Below are 11,846 nucleotides of genomic sequence, written 5' to 3' on the forward strand. Positions count from 1 at the left end.
TAAGGGAGTGAGCTCCCGGTCCTGTCTTTTGACCTATGGACTGATACTTGCCTCATCCCAACCAAACAGGACGCCCAATGTTGACCAATCAGGACTGCGTGATTCAGACCAATCAGAACCTTACAGATTTGGATACTTCATTTACATAAAACATAGCTGGGGACCTGAGTGGGAACCTCCTCTATAAAAGGTGGCCTTCCCTTTGTCACAGCAGAGCACATCTTTGGTTTCTGCCAGAGGCTGCATCTCCCCAGTTTGCAAACTGTTCGCATGATTAAAGTCTCTCCACTTTCTAATATTCTTTTGGGGAGCTTTTGGTGACATTTACTATTACTGATTTATGACAAAGACGACAAGTCGGGAACAGCCAAACGGAAGTGATGCACAGGGCGAGGTACGGGACGGGTGCAGAGCTTCCATGGCCTGGCTGGGCACAGCCAGCATCTCGCTGTGCTCACCAACTTGGAAGCTCTCCACACTCCACTGCTCAGGTTTTCATACAGGCTTCACTGGATAGGCATGGTGGATTAAATCATTGGCCACTGGTGACTGAATCCATCTTCAGCCCCTCTCCCTATCCTGGAGGTCACCGGGTGGGAATGCAAGCTCCAGGCCTCCTATCATCTCCTTGGTTCCCCTGGCAACCAGCCCTCCACCCCACTCCACCCCATTAGCATAAACTCAGATAAGGTTGAAAGAGGCTTATTATGAATAACCAAAGATTCTCCTCTCACCAGTTCTGTACCAGGAACCAGGGATGAAGACCAAATATATTCTATCACAGAATCAAAGGTTTATGTATATTCGACTTAGAATGATTTACAACATCAAAAAAAGAGCAACCATTTAGTTCCCTAATATTAAGAGAAGGACTAAAATAGGTTGAAATAGCATGCAATTATTACAAATGGTATTTGTAAAGACATGGAAAAACACAATGTAAATTTTAATCACAGTGTAACAACTTTGTGAAAGTGCTAACATGAAATGAATTAAAGGTTCATGAAATGCAAAAATTTATTAAATTTATAAAAAACAAAAGTAGAAGGAAATACGCCAAAATGTTAGTATCTCTGGATCCTGGGATCACAGATGATTTTTTTCCTCCTTCAACTTTCCAGAATAAAATAAACTGAACAGAGGGAAGGAGCCTATGAGGATTAGGAGGCAACAGAGACACGGATATCAACTGAAAACAGTAGAGGCAGTGGAGAGAAACCCGTTCTAGGGCTGGTTAGAAGGGAGCAGGACTTGGGGGCCTAATACCGTGTTTCCCCGAAAATAAGACCTCGCCAGACCATCAGCTCTAATGCATGTTTTGGAGCAAAACTTAATATTAAAAAAAAATTAATATAAGATCCGGTATTATATTATACCCGGTATTATATTATATATTACATAATATTATAGTATATGACATTATATAAGACCGGGTCTTATATTAAAATAAGACCAGGTCTTATATTAATTTTTGCTCCAAAAGACGCATTAGAGCTGAAGGTCCGGCTAGGTCTTATTTTCGGGGAAACATGGTAGCTGGGAGATGGGGTAAAGGCAGGGGGCTGTTGATATCTCACTGGAATACCTGGCTGGGGCGGGGGAGGAGAAAAGCAACGGGTTGAGTACCGTCTGGTCCTGGGGCAGAGGAGGAAGGAGTCCAATAGACCACAGCCCCTCCTCCCCCAATTCCCGATTCCCGGCTGGCATTTCTACCAATGGGTCTGGGCAGGAGCTACTAACAGGGGTGTGAGCTCTGCCTTGGCTGCTCAGGGGGGACTGGCTGCCCCTCCATTCAGCCTCCCCGGACACAACGGATGCTTTCGGTTTCCTGGGAACACCTCAGCTCTCACTCTTTCCCTCCCCAGGGTGCCGCAGCTCCCCCGACTCCTTAGGGGGCAGAAGGAATACAAACTCAGACGCCTTCTCCCACCAGCAACATGAAGAGCCCATTCCTAGGTGCCCATCCCTGAGCTAATTTCTGGCCTGAATCTCAGTTCCTTTTTGTACTTCTGACAGGCAGCGAAGGCAGTAGACACAAATGCAGACAAATAAACCTGCACCATTGGTCGAAGATCAAATTAGACAGCCCTTTTAAAAACTATCTGTAAAATACCACGTAAATATTAGTTATCAGCATCCGTAAAGCTGCCGGTGGACCTGTGCTATGATTTCACCACTAAAAGGCAAGTAGAACACAATACTTCCCTGTGCTTGTGTCAGGATTTCATAACATTTTCATTAGGCCTTCACGACATTCCTGAGGTGTGCTGATCCTCAGCTGACAGCAGATGCTCCAGACGCACAGGACTCCACGGGCTGCGTGCCCCCGCGTCTGCCGCTATTCCACGCCAACACCAGTTTACTCTTCCACAGTAGGGTGGAGTCTGTGCCCACACGGAATGCCAGAGGGTTCGACCTCTTTTCCAAAGTCAGTATGGATTTTAATCCCCAAACAACAGAGCCAAAGCTCTGGGTTCAAAGCCCTGGGCTCCAGCCCAGTTCTCTTCATCAGTCCAAAGCTGCAGCTGCTCCAAACTCCCTGTGTTTGTCACAGAGAACATTTCCCTAAAGCCTCGAGGCAGCTCAGTTCGGCAGCCCATGGCTCACTCCAAAAACAGGGAGGTCAGAGCTGGAAAGCATTTCTACCCTGTAGCCTTCCTTCTAAAGTTATTTTTGGGGAGTGTTGGGGGGAACCCCCCAATAAAGGCAAAAGTGAAGGAAGCAGCGCTCTAACAACAGTAATAGCTAACCCATAGCAAAGCCTTATTCCATGCCAGGCACTGAAGTGCCATTTAATCCTCAGCTCTACACAGTAGGTATTACTCATTAGTACTTTCCGCTTTCCACAGGGGAAACCTCAGGCAGAGTGGTGAAAAAAATAATCAAGGTTACACAGGTAGGTGGTGGGAGAACCAGAAGCAATCCAGCCATCTGGCTGGGGGTGCACACTCAGGATGGCTCCCTCAACTTTGTTTGCTCTGGCAGATAATCAATCAGCCCAATTTCCCTTGCCACCTGCCTATTTGACCAGGGAGTTAGTGATCACCTACCTGAGGGAACATGCACCCACAGACCTGAATCCCAGAGTTCTCCTTGAAAGGATTCAATCAACCAATGGCTCCGAATATACAAAACACCTCAGTCCCTAAGCTGACTTCTTTCAACCAAACAAGGCGTTGCACTTACAGACGTCCGCTGTTGTTTTTCTTATCACACTGGGGTATGTTGAAGGGGTTCAGAACCAGACTCCCCAAGATGTGCTACTTGGGCATGGGAATTATTTTGAGCAGAAGGCAATCAAGAGCCTGTGGGCTCCCAAGAAACCTCTCATGTATGTTGGTCTCTGACTCTTTCATGGAGGTGGGGTTCCCGTGTGTATGTGTATAATTAAATTTGCTTATTTTCTCTTGATAACCTGTCTCATGTAGACTTAATTATTAGAACAGTTGAAAGAACCTTGAAGGGCAGAAGTCAGTTTCTTTCTTCATCATAATGTATATCCCTAGATTGCCAGTTCTAGTGACACTTCCTCAAAACCATTCCACAAGGTTCCATTTGTGGTATCTCCTCTTCCCTTTCTGCACCCCCTTTCAAGATGAGGAAATTAGGCCATCCTTGCCGCTGCATCACAGAAGGCTCCCTAAGGCTAGAATACAGGCCCTCAGTTCCTTATTCCCACAGAGCTCTCAGGCGGCTATTCCCGTACAGTACGTAGCAACAGACCGAGAGGGGTGCACAGAGAAGGAAGAGTGACAAGTACCTTCACAAGTCCTGGGAACCCTCAGAGCAGCTACAGAGAGCCAACGCACACGCTCAGGATCCATTTGGACCCCAATCTCAGGCTGCTTCAAGAAAGAGGGCTTCTTTGTGCCCCATCCCCACGGGACACCGGGGAACTCCCAAGGTGCACAAGACCCATCTTCTCAGTGAGTGGGTTGCGATTTTGGAGGCATTCCTCTTCTCTGCTGCGGCTGGCCCACACGTGTCCTCCATTTGTGTTGTATTGCAGAAGTAAACTCTCAAGTTCTATGTAAATGAGTAAAGCTAACAGGGTGTGAGAAAAATACCTCGTACTGATATTTTTCTGACATGGAAGCGCTGCAGAGTAAACACAAGACTCTTCATTCCCTCAAAGGAATATGCCCTTTTCCATTTTTCTTGGAACTAGAGGCTCTCAACCTCTCTTTCATTATCCCATTTTTGGACAAAGACCTCTGACTGCAAGAGGAACAACAGTGTAAGAGCTATAGTCTCCAGCCTCAAGGGTAGGGGACACTGACGGAGTGGGAGAGACCAGGGCACTGCACTGCAGCCTTCTCTAGAGAGAAGGCCGTGCTCCAGTACTGCCTTCAGGAATTCTTGGGGGTGAATATTTGAAAGCTCCCAATTTTCTACGTTGGATCAGTTTTCCTTTTAACTCTATGCTGGCCTGATAAAACATACCTGTTGGTTGAAGGTGGCCCACGTCCCGGGTTTGTAACCAAGGCAGGTGAGAGTGGCAGAAAGATAGCTTGCCTAGACTAACCAACCAACTCCTGGGTGTGTAGCTCTGCTGTCTGCTAAAGGTGTGTGCAACAGCACAGAGGCTGGAAATACGTCAACTCGAAGGTCCAACAGATTTCAATTTAAATCCTGGCTCTACTTTCACTAGCTGCAAAACTTCAAGTGAACTACGTGTTAGCCACTCTTAGCTACAATTCCATCTGCAAAATTCGGCTGACAATACCCAACTTGTGAGAACTAAAAATGTGTGTGTGAAGACTACTATGAACGCTCAACAAATGTGAAATTTCCTTCCCCATGTCTCTAAAGAAATGACTTGACAAGTCTTACCTATTTTCTTTAGATTTCAATGTTCCCGTCTGTTAAAAACTAAAACAATCCTTCAGCTCCACTGCTCCAGCTCATAGGATGGGATGAAGTGACGTGGATGAAAGCAGAGCGCTTACACATTAGGTTACCGACTTGATCACCAACACCCTTTCCTCTCATTTCTAGGTCAACAAAAAGTAATTTGCTTTTCTATGTGTTCATACCCTTAAATAAAACGACGGAGGGAGGAGATGGTGTCACATTTGTGGTAATTCCTTAAAATGGCCATTAGCCACCTACTCTCCAGAGTCCAACTCCACCATCCTCACACAGAGGCAAGTACACACTGTTAGGTCACTGCCTGGTCACTTAAGGGCCAGGAAAGTTTCTTTTCTGTCTCCATGCTCTTGTTTTAGAGAACCGAGGCAGAAAAAAATGTCACTTAACAGGTGAACAGGTGCATATTTCTTTTATTCACACAAAGAAAACTGACCGACAAGCCAAACAATTTCACTTAAGTACCATCATGAATTCACTGTGGTATTTTCCAACTGTACAGGAACTTTCACTGGTTCTCTCATTTTGCCCTACATTGAGAGAAAACTGGGGTGTGCTTTGGTGTTTCCTCCAATGAATTCTTCAAACACCTTTACAACTTTCTTTTACACTAGCAAATGTGCACTAGGCAAGGTCTAGGCTGAGAGACTTCAACTTTCAACTGTCACAGACAACATTCACTTGGCTTGTTTCCTCTTACAAGCAAAAAGGCATTAAAATCCGTTCCACTGAAGCTACTAAGAAATATGGCTTTATCTTGCAGGAGCACACCTCCCCTTCCTCCCTCTGCTAAACTTTAATAGCTCCCTCAAATAATCATCACTCTTCCAAATTACTAATCAAGCATGACAGAATCAGTAGGAATTGTATGATAAATCTGGGGGACAGAGGTGAGCAAGTAGGATGCATACAGTATAGATATTACTCCCCATGGCTCTCTTCTTCAAAGTAGGGTTCTTGGAAAGGAAAAGAATAGCACAGAATTTTTTAGGAGTCAGTTCTTTGCTAAATATGTGCATGTCATGATGCCTGAAGCAAACAAGGTACAGACATACAAAAAACCGCACACAGATAAAAATCTCTTTCAGGTAATAAGTAGATCTCCACTTACCTTGTGATTTGTTTTATCATGTACACTTTTTATTGATGTATACAATGCTTCCAGAAATGTACACAAATCCTACGTATATATGGATGTGCTCACTACTCTGAGCTCTGTTTTTTCATGAGCATAACGTGGAAAGGATTTGGGCAGTTCAGAAAAATTGCTAACACATGTTACACAACCTGTCCGTTTGGAGACAACTCAACCCCCAGGCTTGTTAACGCCCTTTGTATAAAAAAAGCTGACCCAGCATCCACCTGCATCAACTTGATCCTCTCAGCTCTGTCACACTCAGCAAACACCCTATGCTTTCTGAGCAAAATAAAGCGACATGCCAGAGTGGAGAGAAAGCAGATTTTCTATGAGTCTGGAGAGGCAGGCTTTACACTCAATTTAAAAAGAGTGAGTGTCTGTGGAAGGCCTTGAAACTAGAATCACTAGCAGTGCCTTCCAAACCCACCTTTTACAAAAAAGCTTCACACATGGTGGTAGTACTTTTAAAGGAAAATGCCAAACACACAAACGTAGAGACAATTGTGTAAGGAATTTCATATCCCATACTCTTCATCCAGCTTCAACTATTACTCATGACCAATCTTCTTTCACCTAGTTCGCCCTCACTTCTCCACTAGCAGTGTTCCCCAAAACCAGATTATTTCGAAGCAAATCCTCAACTGATATTTCAATTTCAGTATGTATTTCTAAAAGATAAGGATTTTCTGAAAAAGTGTAATCGAGGTACCATTACCTAAAATAACTAAACAAAACTAATATCCTTAATGCTATCAAATAACCAGCACAAATTTCCTCTATTGGTTCAATGTTTAGAAAACTTTTTTCCTCATATCAGGATCCAACCAAGGCTCACACATTGCACTGTCCTCTTATGCCTCTTAAATAGTTTTTAAACCACAGGTTCCCAATCCCTGATTCTCAAAGCAGTCAGGCTGGTCCCCACTGGCAATTCTCAATAATTCTATTCTGATATATACAGATGGTGCCAAAAAAATGTATACACATTTTAAGGAAAAAATTGTATTAAAATTGTAATAATATATACCGATAACAAAAGATGAATACAAGTTATGTGTATACATTTTTTTTTGGCACCCCAGATACAAATTAGTCATTTTTATAATACAATAAGTCCAAAAAAAAATCTGAAAAGCACAAGCAAAACGATTTCACTTAAAGGAATTAGTAATTCTGAGAGCCACTCATTCACGTCCTTTGCAGTTGTGATGTGTGGATTTACCTGTGGGGTCTGAGGGACCCCCTCAAGCTCCTCACCCCAGTCATTTGCATAGGGTGGGGCGAAGCGAACGCGTTTCCTCCCAGCTGGACTTTTCCCCTGCAAGCCCGTTCTTCGCGGTCGCCTCCGGAATGCGGGGGGCGAGTCCTGCTGCCACCTACCAAGGCCACAAGCCCAGGTGAGAAAAAGAGCTTCAGCCAACGAGTTCCAGAGGGCGGTCCCAGGTTATCTGGAGAGAATTTCGAACTAGCCTAGGCTGGTCATAGAGGAACCAACCGTGGCGCCACGGTTTCCAAAAACAAACAGCGCTGCAAAGCCCTAGGGCTTAATCCCACAGCCCTGCGAGCGCAGGGGCAGAGTCCCCAACTTCCCAAGGCCAGGCGAGAGGGCGCAAAGTCCGACCCCAATGAATACAAGTGTGTGTATACACTCAACTCTATGCGCGAGAAAGGAGAGGAAATATTACATATACCTATTTGTAAAACATCACCTGTTCTTATCATGTTTAAGAGCTATCATCCCTGGAAACAGAAGGTGCGAGCGTCTGGGTGTGAGTATACGCCCAACCAGACCACTAGATTCCATCTGCGATCCCCGCGAGGCCCCAAGCCCACGGGCGCCCTAGGAGCGAAGGCTACACAAAAACCCCCAACACTGAACGCTCTGGCTCGGGCGCCTGTCAAGCTCGGGCTTTCAGTCAAGCCCCCCCCTCCCGCCCACCACCACAGCCACTACCACCACACATACACACCAGGACCCTAAGTAGTAGAGAAACCCCAACCTCTGAATCCCTGGAAGGGAAATTCCTCTCCCCCGACGCGCAGAACGCCCATCAGGGAAGCGGCGAGCCGGGCGGGTGCCGTTGACCACCGGGACCCGGGACCGACAGGCAGCGGGCGTCAGCTCCCCGCACTCACCCGGGGCGCGGCAGCTCCGGCTCGTGCTCCGCGTCCCCCACGCTGGGCGCCCCACCAGACAAGCGACGAAGTGGCCGCACGGGAACCTGCTGCGCTCGGCCCCAGGTGACCGCCGAGGGAGGGGCAGGAGCCAGGACGCCCGCCCCGCCCCGCGCGCTCCCGGGAGAAGGGGCCGGGGCGGCGAACACGGCCCCCAAGACCCCGTTGCGACCGCGGCCGCCGCTGTGCTAGCTCCGACCAGGAAGTGCCGGCGTCGGCAGTGGGCCGCCTTCGAGCGCGCACGCCCCGTCGCGACCCCGGCGGCAGATCGGCCGGAGGGCGCCGCCTGCTGGCGGGGCAGCGAAAACCGACGAAACCGCCACTGAAACCACCAAGGTGAGGGATGGAGGAGTGGGAGGCGCTCGGCGCTCAGTGAGACTCCCCTCCACGTGCCAGGCCTTGAAGCTCCAGCCCCAGCCCAAGGAGCTTCCGTCACCCCAGCAACGTGGTTAAGGAGGTCATTGGCAGTTGTCTCTAGGTTGGGATACACAAAGTGACAGAACTTGAAACGTGCATGCCACTAAGCGTCCGCCTGTAGTGCACTATGAATTCAGATTTTCAAATAAAAATCTGCAAATAGCACACTTACGTTGCATTCTTTTTTCGGTCAACAGTGCTAATTTGATATTCAACAGGTATTTGTTGAGCACCTAGGACTCGCCATTTAAACATTTTAAATAGGGCCCAATTTCCCCCTCCTCCTTTTCATGCAGAGCGTTGAACAAGAGGAATGGCCTGGGCCTTTCTTAGTCTCCCAGCGAACCTGGACTGACCTGGACAGGAACTTAGTAAAGGCCCACCCGAGGGTGCAATAAGAACCGGGATAGAATTAAGTATGGGCTGTAGGGCGACTGAGGAAGGGCTTGACTCAACCCGGGGAGGTCAAAGAGGAATTACTGGAGAAGGGAAGAGGTGAGCTGAGGCAAGAAGGACCGCAGGATTCACATGGTGCGCATGCTCTCTGACAGCATAATGATGAGTGAATATAGCTGAGGAGAGGATACGAGCTGAGTTAGAGCGGGGGCGTGTAGGGTTCAGATCATGTTTCTATCAAAACTAACAGCTGCCATCTATGGAGTGTCTAGCATAAAACAGCAGCTGGACGTGCATCGCTTCAACCCAGGCTCACACCAACTCTACAAGGCAGCAAAGGTTTTCTCGCCTTTACAGAAGAGGAAACGGAGGACCAGAAAGGTGAGGTGCCTTGCTAGTGACAGGGCCAGGAGGAGATGTCTCTGAGGAGCCAGCCTGCACTCTTAATGCCTCTTTCCAAGCCAATCCAGGAGGCCGAATTTGTCATCAAATGCTCCTAGCATCCCCAAGTATTCTCCAAGCCCACTGCTCTCGCCCATTCACAAAGCCCGTGTCACTAACTGCCCTCAGACCCCTCCTGTCTAGAAGATTACGGAGTATACGGCTGTGCACATCAGACTCCGTCCCAAGGGGAACGCTGTCTCAGGGGCTGGGAGAGCGACTGTGGCAGAGCCCCTGCTTGTTCCCCAATACCCATTCTCTCCTTTCATAATAGAATAGAATGCAATTCAATAGAATTGCAGCTGAACCCAGGGCTGCTTTGAACACAGACTACATTGCCCTGCCTCTCTTGAAGCAAAATTCATCAACAGTGGTGCCCAGAGCCCCTACAATCCACTTAATCCAGTAGCACCTCGGAGGCAGCTCTTCCTCCCCTAACATCCTTGATGTGTCAGGTATTCTTTATGGGACAGACACTGCTTACTGCCTCTTCAATATCCATTCCCCCTTCTTTTCTAAGAGAACTCAGATTTTGCTCAGGGAGGCAACGCGCCGCACTAAAATTCTCACCTTCCCAGAAGTCCTTGCGGGGCGGTCACATGACTCAATTCTGGCCAGTGAGATGCAGGAGGGTCCTAGAGGGTCCTGAGAAGGTTTTTGCTTCCCGGATGCAGACACCGCCGGGCCTTCTGTTGCCTGGTGATTGTGAAGTTGTGAGGTTGGAGAGGGAGCGGCCGTTTTATCAGCCATTTTATGACCACAGGGCAACACTAAAGAGAAAAGGAGCAGCAAGTACTCAAACTGCTTAGCTACAGACGTCTGATTACATGAGAAAAATAATCCCCTTGTTTAAATCATCCTTGGTCAGGGTTTGTTACAAGCAATTGAATGCAATTCTAATAGATACACTATTCTTTCCAAAGAAAGGCCTCACAATTCAATCTAGCCAACTCTACCTAATGCAAAGTGTCATAGCAGAAAGAGGGTGGGTTTTGGCATGAGATAATCGGAGTAAGAGTTTCAGCTCTTCCATATTTTCAGCTAATGACCTTGGGTAAATTTGTGAAACTAGATTATGTTAAAATTAGAAGTTGTCATAAAACACAAACCACAATGCCTGGCATGTGGTGAGTGATTAATAAATGAGATAATTTCATCTAACAGTTTTTGACCTCCACCAAATGGATATTTGGCAACATGTAGATTCAGAATGACATATCCACTTCCCCTTAAACAATCTTTTTTTGCATATTCAAATCTTGGATGATTGGTAACAGCAAGTCAATCTTAAAGTTTCACTAAAAACCACAAGTCACAAAGCCTCTTGTTTCCTCATTTCCTAGACTATATTTACTCTAACAAAATTTTTACAAAGAAGAGAAGCACATGCTTTGTAGTGATTAGTCATGAATTACTGACACATTAGTTTAACAGTTACAGACGCATATTTCTGTATGACTTTTTTAAATAAGAAACTATAATTTCAATACTTACAGGTTTGTATTTTTAAACAAACAAGATGTTTTAATGTTCAGGAAACATGCTTTTCTCGCAACTTCAACATATTCCTCTATGCTAAAATTGAATAGCATTAAAAATTAATATTATTTGCTTAGATTTTTAATTTAAAAAATAATACATGCTTTCAATCACTGCAGAAATTTTTAAGTTAAAAAAACAAGTAACATAATGTATTTCACCTGAATTCTGTTAATGGATATTTAGGTGATTTCTAGTTTTTCTCAACTACAAATGAGATTACCTTAGACATCTTTATCCCTACAGTTTTGTCCATTCATGTAAGCTGACCACTTCTCCCCACTCCACTGCTTCCCACCCCTGGTCCAAGCCATCATCCATCTCTTGACTGGATTATTGGAACAGCCTCCTGAACAGTTCCCTGTATTTGCCCTTGTCCTGAGTCAACGCATCTGCAATGCAGCAGCTGGAATAGTCATGTTAAATGTCAATTATCCCTCTCTGCTCAAAACTTTCCAGTGGTTTCCCTCTCATTCAGAGTAAAAATCTGGCCTATAAAGCCAGACACACCACTTGTCTGCGCCCATTGCCATTACCTCTCTGAACCACCTCCTTCCGTATTTCACTCTCTGCTCATAGCACACTAGCTTCTTTGCTGTTGTTTTCATGTGCCAGGTAGGTTCTGCCTCAGGACCTTTGCACTGCTGTCTCCTTTTTTTTTTTTTTTTAATCTCTTATTCCAAATACCATATGATTTAATCTTCCACCTCTTTCAGGTCTTTACTCCCATAAGAGTCTTCCCTGACCACTGAAATTACAAAGTGCCTGACACTTCCTGGTCCCCCATCCTTGCTTTTTCCTTTTCTCTTAGTACTTTTCACCTTCCAACACACCGTATCTTTTAAATGTTTACCTTCATTACTGTCTGTTT

The 11,846-nt window shown here is 46.1% G+C and overlaps 1 protein-coding gene across 1 annotated transcript in view; it reads right to left on the reverse strand.

Annotated features, from left to right (window-relative positions):
* The window catches only part of GPR160 (G protein-coupled receptor 160), a 33,728-nt gene extending 25,300 nt beyond the window's left edge, over positions 1–8,428 (reverse strand). The window contains exon 1 of the mRNA XM_033125647.1: positions 8,144–8,428. The gene's annotated coding sequence lies outside the window, so the exon portion shown is untranslated. The remainder of the gene's footprint in view (positions 1–8,143) is intronic.
* Between the last annotated feature and the right edge of the window lie 3,418 nt (positions 8,429–11,846).

This window comes from Rhinolophus ferrumequinum, chromosome 2 (genome assembly GCF_004115265.2).
Source record: "Rhinolophus ferrumequinum isolate MPI-CBG mRhiFer1 chromosome 2, mRhiFer1_v1.p, whole genome shotgun sequence".
Classification (NCBI taxonomy): Eukaryota; Metazoa; Chordata; class Mammalia; order Chiroptera; family Rhinolophidae; genus Rhinolophus; species Rhinolophus ferrumequinum.